Below are 10,266 nucleotides of genomic sequence, written 5' to 3'. Positions count from 1 at the left end.
GCCCAGGACCTCCAAGCACAATAACAACTTAATTGAGATGAGGTTCTGATGTTGACCAAAGTGTCCCTTTAAATTAAGTATATGTTCACTGCTTACCTTCTTCTACTTGTATAGTGTACATTGAGGTTTATACTTTGACATGTTCCTCCATTAAATGTATACAATGCAGTCTTTGTTTTGTTTCTCTATACACATATTTTCACATTGAATGCTTTCAAATAAATGTAATTCTATTATGTAATAAATTACATAATTATACTGTTTTCATATGTCACAACCTATTTTGACTCTTACAATTTGTATGAAAATATTAATTTTATTTCACTTGTTAATATAACCTTTTATAATTGTATTTTATAAAAAGATATAGACAATGTATGTATGTTTACTTGTACATTGCCACTGTTGCAATGCTTGCACAATGTGTATGATTACATGTTGTCAGAAGGCATTACATTGTTAGACATCACTTTACATATTGGATAATTCAGATCATCCAATCAGATGTTAGACAGCTTTGTAAAAAACAGTTTGTTACCATAGCAACATCAACAATCCATCAATTAGCTTTTTTTTGAAAGCCAAAGTATGTATAAAAAATAGTCTGTAATATAAAGCCATTTCAGACTAGCATACATTTGTTGCCAATCCTCTCTGTGAGACTCCTTGTAAAAGGGTATAAATGCCATTCAGCCTTCACTATGCCTTTCTTTCTCCTGAGGTCAATAAAATTAGTACCATTAAAAGATCACTAAAGCATTAGGAACACAAACCTGTATTCCTAAGGTTATAGTGTCCTAGGGCCTGGTTAGTTTCTCTAAAACTGCAATTTTTTCAGCTGCAGGATTAAGGAGACGGGGACACTGCGCCCAGGCCTCTGCACCCTACGTGTGGGTGCAGGGAAAGACTAGAAAATATAGACAAAAAGTGAAGGTACTGCACCCAAAGTCACCTCACATCATAATCACTGCAACAACGGTTATAGTACTTAGGGTATTCCATCAAAAAGTAAATATGGTTAACTATCACCTTGCTGCTCATATTGTTCAGGAAATTATTTAATTCATTATAACAAGACACGGCCCCATAAAACCTGACAGAAAACCAAAAATCTAAAAATAGAGTTTCATATTCAAATGTCCATGTCAATGATTTGACCATGCTATAAAAAATAAAATTAAGTCAAATCAAAAAATGTGATTATAAAATGTACAATAAATTATGTGCAATTATTGTTCCTTTGGTAATTTCTTGCTTTTTTTCCTCTGTGAACACTTAATTGTAAAGGGACACTCCAGCAACCAAATTCTGTATACCTTTATGTAGTGATAATGGTGGAAGGAGTATTTGAGTATTTGATGTGTTTTTAAATTATTTTTGAGCAGCTTTATAAAAACTAAGCCTCTCCCAGCACCCAAAGCCAAGCCCTTGTGTTGAGAAAGCCATAATCAGGAAGTATCCATCTAAAATATTTGTATGGTTAGCAGATATTGCATGCACATCCCTTGCAATCATTGGTTCTGAACATTGGTGTGTAGTAAATTCCTGCAACCTTTCTACTAAATAGTTTGAATAGTGCTATAAAGGAAATGATATAAGTACAAAACAGACTTATCTCCACAGCACCTTCATATTCAGGGGTGACATTGTTACTCCATGGTACTCGGAGCACCTAGAAATCTGCAGAGAAATAGTATTTCCAAAGCATACATGCACCATGAGAGTTAAACTAATTTGGGTGGTATATTCTGTCCATGTGATTTGAGCTTGTCCTGGGTGGCTTCAATCTATGTGAGTCCATCTAATTATTCTTATACCAACTTGGATATATTCTACACTATATTTGCTTTCCTCTATTTTTTGCAGCACTAGATTTAGCTTATTTCTAGTGGCTACAAAGGGGTAAGTCGGTTTTATCTCAGTGCTTTGGGGAACTGGTGGTGAAACTTTGGTTTCAACCCCAGGTGACCAGATCTACCATGTTTACAGGGACACATATAATTTTGTCATATTTATGAAAAATATTTCCCCTGTAGTATGTATAATGCATATTCTACAGGATTGTTCATTGCCTAATTGCTTAATTGCAGGATTCTTCATTGCCTAATTGCTTTGAAGGAACACTATAGGGTCAGGAACACAAACATGTATTCCTGGCCCTATAGTGTTAAAACCACCATCTAGCCCCCCTCCCCCCCCCCCCCCCCCGGGCCCCTTGCTTCCCTACATATAGTAATATCTTACTTGTATTCAAGTCTGCAGCTGCTGGTCTGCCCCTAAACTGCCTGCATGCATGACATAATCAGAAGTGAATCTCTGAGCCAATCACAATGCTTTCCTATAGGATTGGCTGAGACTGTCAAGGAGGCAGATCAGGGGCAGAGCCAGCACAAGCCAAACACAGCCCTGGCCAATCAGCATCTGCTCATTGATTCAATGCATCTCTATGAGGAAAGTTCAGTGTCTGCATGCAGAGGGTAGAGACACTGAATGGTAGTACTGCACAGTGTGCAGCACTGCCCCAGGAAGCACCTCTAGCAGCCATCTGAGGAGTGGCCAGTGAAGTTATCACTAGGCTGTAATGTAAACACTGCATTTTCTCTGAAAATACATTGTTTAAAGCAAAAAGCCTGAAGGTAATGATTCTACTCACCAGAACAAATTCAATAAGCTGTAGTTGTTCTGGTGACTATAGTGTCCCTTTAATCTAATACACCTTGTTCTGAATTCTTCCTACTACAGGGCTACCCTATTCATGTGCTGCCCACCAATATGTATATATGATATGTGTCCCAGAAATTCATGGTGGAGAAGTAGCTCTCCATGCTGCTGTAGACTCTGGTCATAAAGGACATGCTCTCTTATTATTTATATGTGTGTGTATGAGTGTGTATGTGTGTGTGTATTATAATAGTGTATCAGGAATTACTTTAGACAGTGTCAGTCTCAGTGCTGACCTTTCCCATACCAGCAGTTTGACTCTCAGCCCTGTGACCTGCCTGCCTGCACTGAGCGTTGTGTCCAGCAGGGGTCCCCATTCTCTCTGTCCCTGTACCTCCGCAGCCCTGAGGTTCACACATCAGAACTGACATCACTTTCCCACAGCTCGCAGACTTGAATGAATCCCCGGCTAAGGCCCGCCCTCTCCCTCCTGACTACTGGCTGCCTTTGTTATTGTCTGCATCGAGCTGCTGTCCTGATTGGTTGCCTCGGCTGTCAGTCTTAACGCTGCCCCTGCCCCCTTTCCAAGCAGGTCAATGAATTGACAGAGCGGAGAGCTGGGGCAGCTGTGAGAGCGGACAGTGAGGGCATCACATACTGAGCGCTGCCAGCATCAACCATCACCGGCCAGCAATACACAGCCGGGACACCCCCTCACAGCCAGGACACAGGCACCCCCTGACAGCCAGGACATAGGCACCCCCTGACAGCCAGGATACAGGCACCCCTTGACAGCCAGGATACAGGGACACCTCCAACCAGGACACAGGGACACCTCCAGCCAGGCATCTTCACTAGGGTGAGCTTATCATTTATATAGAATATATAGCAATGTGTTATAACCCGCATACAGCATCTATAGGGGTCTGTCCACTTGTGTGTTATATGTTTAGTGTGTGTTATAGTGTGTAGTTATTGTGTGGCAGATACAGTACAGTTATTGTGAGTGTGTGTGTGTGTGTGTGTGTGTGTGTGTGTGTGTGTGTGATACTGTGTAGTTATTGTGTGTGTGATTGTATGTATGTATGTATGTATGTGTGTGTTACTGTGTAATTAGTGTGTGTGTGTTACTGTGTAATTAGAGTGTGTGAGTGTGTGTGTGTGTGTGTGTGTTACTGTACAGTTATTGTGTATAGAGGGAAACTGTGTAGTTAGAGTGTGTGTAATTCTGTGTAGTTATTGTATGTATGTGTAATATAGTGCAGTTATTTTGGAGGGAAACTGTGTGTGTGTTTGTTTGTTTGTGTTACTGTGTAGTTATGGTGTATGTGAGGGGATGCTGTGTAATTAGTGTGTGGGGTGTACTTTGTAGTTATTTTGTAGTTAGTATGTGTGGTTTTATATATACACATAATGGTGTTTAAAGGTGTGTGTGTGTGTGTGTGTGTGTATGTGTGTGTGATACTGTGTAGTTATTGTGTGTGGAGCTGTGATGGCTAATCTTGAACTTCTCCCCCTGTGTGGGAGCTGCATGAGGCTGATGTATGTGAAAGTCTGGGTTTCCACTTCTCTTGTCTGAGGCTGTTCTTCCCCTTAAACTTTACGATGTCTGAGCTCCTGCTAATGCAGATTCCTTGCTGCTGTTTTTACAACCCAAGCAGCCCATCTGTTAAAGCACAGCATCCAGTGGGAAAGCAGTCTCAGAGCCTTGACTTTGAACGCCTTCTGTGTGATATTGTCATGTGCAAACCCGCTGATCAGGGTGTCCGGGGATAATAATACTGTTAATATGAAGTGTATTGTAACAATGCAAAATCCCTGGTTACAGAGCATTGCTCCACACATTGCCCCACAGAGCTCATTGCAAGCTGTATCTCTCTGTACAGTGCTTTTACAGTTATGTTCTGATCAAAATGTGTAACAAAAAGGAAATTGTGTAAAGGTGGGTAAAAAAAGGAAACACATACATACACACACATACACACACATACACACACATATATACACACACACACACATATATCAGAAATGGGTAGAAGTTCTAAACCTGAAGCAATCACCATGGAAACCAATGGATTGTTCCCACCAGTTGCTCCACATTTAACACTTTGTTTCTCCCAGAATTGCTCTCTGTATATTACCCCCATTGTCTATAGACCATATAACAAGCCTAATTTACTGGCTTTAAAATCCAACTGCAAGTTCTTGACTGAGCCATCTGCAGTGTTGTGCCTTCTGTCTGGCAAACTGAACAAATGGCAGACAACAGCAGCTAGCCATTCACTGGAAGGTAAAATCCTTGGAGATACACTTGAACTTAATTCCTGTTTGCTGTAAGTTCCGCATCAATGAAGGGCAGTTCCAACTGCTGCCTAATAGTTGTTTGTGTTTTTAAGCACTCCACTTTAAACCACGGTTAGTTATTTAGTCTGCTACAACTTTAATCATCCATTAACAGCTGAGACAATGGAAAATATTCTAGCCAGAAACTTCAGAGCTCATTTTCACCAAACCTTGGCTCAAATGATCAATCTTGCATTTCTGTATTAACTCCCAAATAACCTTAAAATCTGAGAAAGCATTATGGGAGTTGTAGTTTTAGAATACCTGGGGCGCTCATTTTTATGGCCACCTCTGTACTACTTGTTTGTGCAGCACCTCTCCCATGATGCTTTGTTTTTGCTATAATCATATTAAAGTTAATCACCATTTTTTTTTATAAATGAAGATAGCTGTATATTTTATAAATTGTACATCTTTCATAATTTTCATTGGATTCAATGACAGCAAACATAGATTAATGAAACACTTCAGCAGTTATTAATATTTCAGATATGCTGTGTAATTAATTCTATGTAGTCCTTGGAATATTAATAATCCCTTAGTATATTATTCTTTGCATGTTTCCATGTTTGACTTTTTTTTTTATATAAAATATTTTAAGTTGCCGTCACATACAATTCAAGACAAAAGGTACATAGCATAACTTACAAGGCCATACCATTCGGCTGTCCAACAAAATGTGAGGCATATTAGTCCATCGATAGCCGCGGCATCACCTCAACGTCCCTGATAAACTATGGTAACAGTTGCATATCTGACAACAAGGTTTTTATAAATATATAGAAAGAACGTATAACAGTTGTTGTAACTAGTTAACCAGCCCTGTCCTACCCTCTTGCTCTTGTCAAGTGTGTGTGTGTGTGTGTGTGTGTATATATATATATATATATATATATATATATATTATATATATATTACTAATAGGTAGAGACATTCCCCGCCGTGGGTCGTAGCAGGTGGAACTACAGGTACTGGCCCAACCAAGAAACAAAAGAGCAAACATAGAATGAAAAGGAGAAGGGGAAAGAAATGATTGGGGAATGAAGGAATACCAGTGATGTTCCCTATGTGAGATCTATCTGCCATAGTTAGGGTGACCGTTCAGGGTACCTGGGAGTACATATTGCCCCAAGAGAGATTCCCTTCCTCCATTTATCTGCTCACCGGGGGCGGGGTTTGGGATTCTATTTACTGGCTCAGGGGACAAACTACCTCTCCCAGACCCCATGCCCAGCCTTTCTTCTGAGCTCCCAGATCCGATGGCGCCCCCTGTCTGTAGGTCCCCAAGATATGAAGTACCTGTATGGTGCATCTCAAGAGATCGCAGGGCCCCTCACATGACTCCTGATAGGCTCTTCCTCATATAACAATGTCTAATTAAATTTTGTCTACTCATACATGGTTCCCATACTTTATAGAATGAGGGGGGGGGGGTGTTGTGTACAGTTGCTGTCAGTTAGTCCATTAGGTTATTTTCTTCCACCTTTGCTCTAACCTCTCCTATCTGTGGCGGGGAAGGCTGCAACCAATGTGCTGAAGAACGCGTCTTGCTGCCAGAGTTATTCTGTTGCACAATTTTTGTTCTCTGTGGGTCATGTCACCCCGGGGTTTGGATAGCAGGAAAACACAGGGGTCCAGCTCAAACAGTCTTTGAAAGACCTCCCTAAGTAATGCTCGGATATCCCCCCAGAACTGTGACAGGGTGGGGCAGAACCACCACATGTGAGGGTACGTTCCCCTAATCCCACACCCTCTCCAACAATCATCGGTGGATCATATGTTCATCCTATATAACTGCACTGGGGTGGATTTTGTACATTTGTTCCTGGGAGACTACACATACCGAGACCTTCGCTGCTGCCTCCCACACATCCTGCCACTCATCGCCCTCAATCTCCTCCCCACGGTCTCTCTCCCACTGTTCCACATATCGCAGGGGACCCCAAACCTTGGAGGTCGAGCATAAATATCTGTGATATGTCCCTTCCTATATCTTTCCTGAGAACAGAGTCTCAAATAGAGTGAGTGAAGCGCCCCTTGACCTCACAACCTCCTCCCCATGGGCAAAGTGTCTGATTTGCAGGTATCGGAAGTAGTCATGGTTAGTTAGTCGGGCCTGCTGTTTCAACATGTCTAAAGTCACTAACTTATCACCGTCCCACAGGTTTAAACATCTCTGCAGACCTGCGTCTTCCAAGTTTCCAAAACCTTGGGGGGACATCCCCGGAGGGAAGTCTCTATTCCGCAATACCGGGTCAGGGGGGAGGGATTGGAGCTAAGTCCATATTTATATCTGATCTTGTCCCATATGGACAAGGAAGCGACAATGCCATGGCACTCGGTTCATAACAGTGCCCGTTGGGATTTTACCAGCCACATATAAAACATTGGTAAATCTGAGCCCATTCAAGATCTACCCAGTGTCTCTCCCCAGGGGCAACATGCCACATTACCATCTGTACTAATTGGGCTGCATAATAGTACATGAGGAGATTTGGCAATCCCAACCCTCCTCTTGTTTTTGGCCTATAGAGCATATTCCTAGCCAGTCTGTTGTTTTTTATCCCAGATGAAGGAGTCAATGTGTTTCTGAACAGTATCTAAATCAGTCTTAAGCAACAAGATTGGAAGTGCCTGAAATAGAAATAGGAGTTGTGGGAGGATATTAATTTTGATGCTATCCGTCCTATCCATGAGATCGGTTTGGATCCCAAGCTTCCAGGTCCCTCTTTATATTGTGAAACAGGGACTGATAGTTGACCTTATAGAGGGCCATGTTTGACTTTTCAATGGTGGAAATAAAATGGGACTAGTGTGAACTATCTCTCATATAAAAGCATTGTTTTTCGTGATGAAGAAATTGTTTAAACTTCGAAATAAATGATGAGGAATTGGTGTAAATTGTGTCACTTAACTCTTCCTTGATAAATTATTCATAAAGGGTAAAATGTACAAACAAAATGCCATCGTCTATCTTATTGCCTACTCTCTGTCACATGGGTAATTGGTTGGAAAATATTCGCTAATACTGTGTGATAATCCATACCCCATGCAGACAGAGCATAGTGAATGCTTGCTTTTAAACTGCTTCTATGCACAAACTAGCTGTATCTGTGCTGCCAGTTCTAAGAACATGACAGGGCGGGCAGTCAGTCATGTGTACCAGGGGTTCTGATATGAAATGTAGCCAGGCAAGTTTTCCATGTTTAAAATAATGATGTGACAGATACATACAAATCCCCAAATTAATTTAGAACATGAATTGCCACAAACTGTGATCTTGCTAAAATTACCTTATTATTAAATTCCGTTTGGCATAACATCATGTATACTGCATAGTTTTTATTTGTTTTATGTATTTGGAATTCTTTGGAGGAAAGAAACATTCCTCTGGTTTGTAAAAAAAACCAAACATGTCAGTTATATTCAACACTTAAATAATATTCCAAGTAAATAATACTCCAAGCTCCAAAACTACTGCATCACAATTTAGTGTTAATGGTTCTAGTAGTGCATTGGTACCCAAATTGTTAGTAGTCAAACTGATTGCTAATACCTCCCAACATTTTAAATAGAGAAAGAGGGACACTTTAATTTTAGGGGTGTGAGTGGGGTATGGCCGCAGGTAATGTTCTTTTGAGAAATTTTAGGTGACAATAATTTATGCAACCAAAATGTAATTTAGAACAATGTATCTTATCTACACAGTTGGATTTTTAAACATATTTATTGTAGTTTAAATGCACATTACTGTGAGTATTATTGCTGTGGCGCTCTGTTGTAGATGATTAAACACAGATAATATGAGGCTCCTAGAAAAGAGGGACATTTGAATAGACAAGTGGGACAGAAGGATTTGTACCCAAAATATGAACTGTCACTCCTAAATAGGAACAGCTGAGAGGTCATAGTTTGACTTCCTACCTGGGGTTCGTCAGATCATAACCCCTTGCCTCCTTACAGCCTAAAGCTGAGAGCTACTGTTAGCTTTCCCGAGCTAAGCCTGCTGTCAGCTCCAGGGCCGGACTGGGAACAGAAAGCAGCCCTGGAAAAAAATAATTCCAGCCCTCTAATTCACTGTGTCACATAGTATGCTTGTATTGTTTATATGTATGTGCTTTGGAAGAATTTTGTCTTATGTGCAGCCCCTCGCTTCAGATGATCCATGGGTGTTACAGTGCTGTAACACCCACCCTCCAGGCCGCCCCCTGTCTGTTGTGATTGGCTCTGCTTGGGGACAATTCTTTAAGCAGGGAAATACTCCATGACGATATCAGCATATTGGCATCAGTGTGTCAATTGTATAATTTCAGCATATATATATTAACCCCTTAAGGACTGGACTTTTTTTGCGATGTTGTAAATTTGCGACCAGGCATCTTTTTGACACTTTTGTGGTGTTTGTGTTTAGCTGTAATTTTCCGCTCTCTCATTTACTATTCCCATACAAATTATATATTGTTTTTTTCAGGACAAAAGGGGCTTTCTTTACATACCATTATTTATATAATCTCATCTAATTTAATTTTAAAAAAATGAAAAAATATGATGAAAAATTGAAAAAAATACACGTTTTTTGAATTTTATGTGAAAAATCTTTTACTCATCTACAAAAGCGAATGAAAAAAACTGCTAAATAGATTCAAAATGTTGTCCTGAGTTCAAAAATACCCAGTGTTTACATGCTTTTTGCTTTTTTTTTGCATGTTATAGGGCTATAAGTACAAGTAGGATATTGCGGTTTCAAAACATACATTTTTAAAATGTATCAATAGTGACATTGTAACACTGTTATCTGTCATAAATTGCTAAATAACACCCCACATGTACATATTTTTTTTAAAGTAGACAACCCAGGGTATTCAATATGGGGTATGTCCAGACTTTTTTAGTAGCCACTTAGTCGCAAACACTGGCCAAAGTTAGCGTTCATATTTGTTTGTGTGTGAAAAAAGTAAAAAACTAAATTGAACGCTAATTTTGGCCAGTGTTTGTGACTAAGTGGTTACTAAAAACGACTGGACTTACCCCATTTGCAATACCTTGGGTTGTCTTCTTTTGCAAATGGTATGCCATCATGGGGGTAATTCTCATTCCTGGGCTACCATATGCTCTCAAAGGCAACGTAACCAACCTGGCCATTTTCAATGTAAAAATATTTGACCTATATATTTGTCCCTGTAACTTTCAAAAACGCTATAAAACCTGTACATGGGGGGTCCTGTTCTACTCAGGAGACTTTGCTGAACACAAATATTAGTG

General features: G+C 40.1%; 1 protein-coding gene across 1 annotated transcript in view; it reads left to right on the top strand.

The window, feature by feature from the left end:
• The first annotated feature begins 3,484 nt into the window (after positions 1-3,484).
• Positions 3,485-10,266, top strand: part of MARCHF3 (membrane associated ring-CH-type finger 3) — a 190,611-nt gene continuing 183,829 nt past the window's right edge. Inside the window, exon 1 of the mRNA XM_063454146.1 lies at positions 3,485-3,520. The gene's annotated coding sequence lies outside the window, so the exon portion shown is untranslated. The remainder of the gene's footprint in view (positions 3,521-10,266) is intronic.

This window comes from Pelobates fuscus, chromosome 5, assembly GCF_036172605.1.
Source record: "Pelobates fuscus isolate aPelFus1 chromosome 5, aPelFus1.pri, whole genome shotgun sequence".
Taxonomy (NCBI): domain Eukaryota; kingdom Metazoa; phylum Chordata; class Amphibia; order Anura; family Pelobatidae; genus Pelobates; species Pelobates fuscus.
The sequence above is the reverse complement of the archived record's forward strand: the minus strand, read 5'-3'. Positions and strand labels throughout refer to the sequence as shown.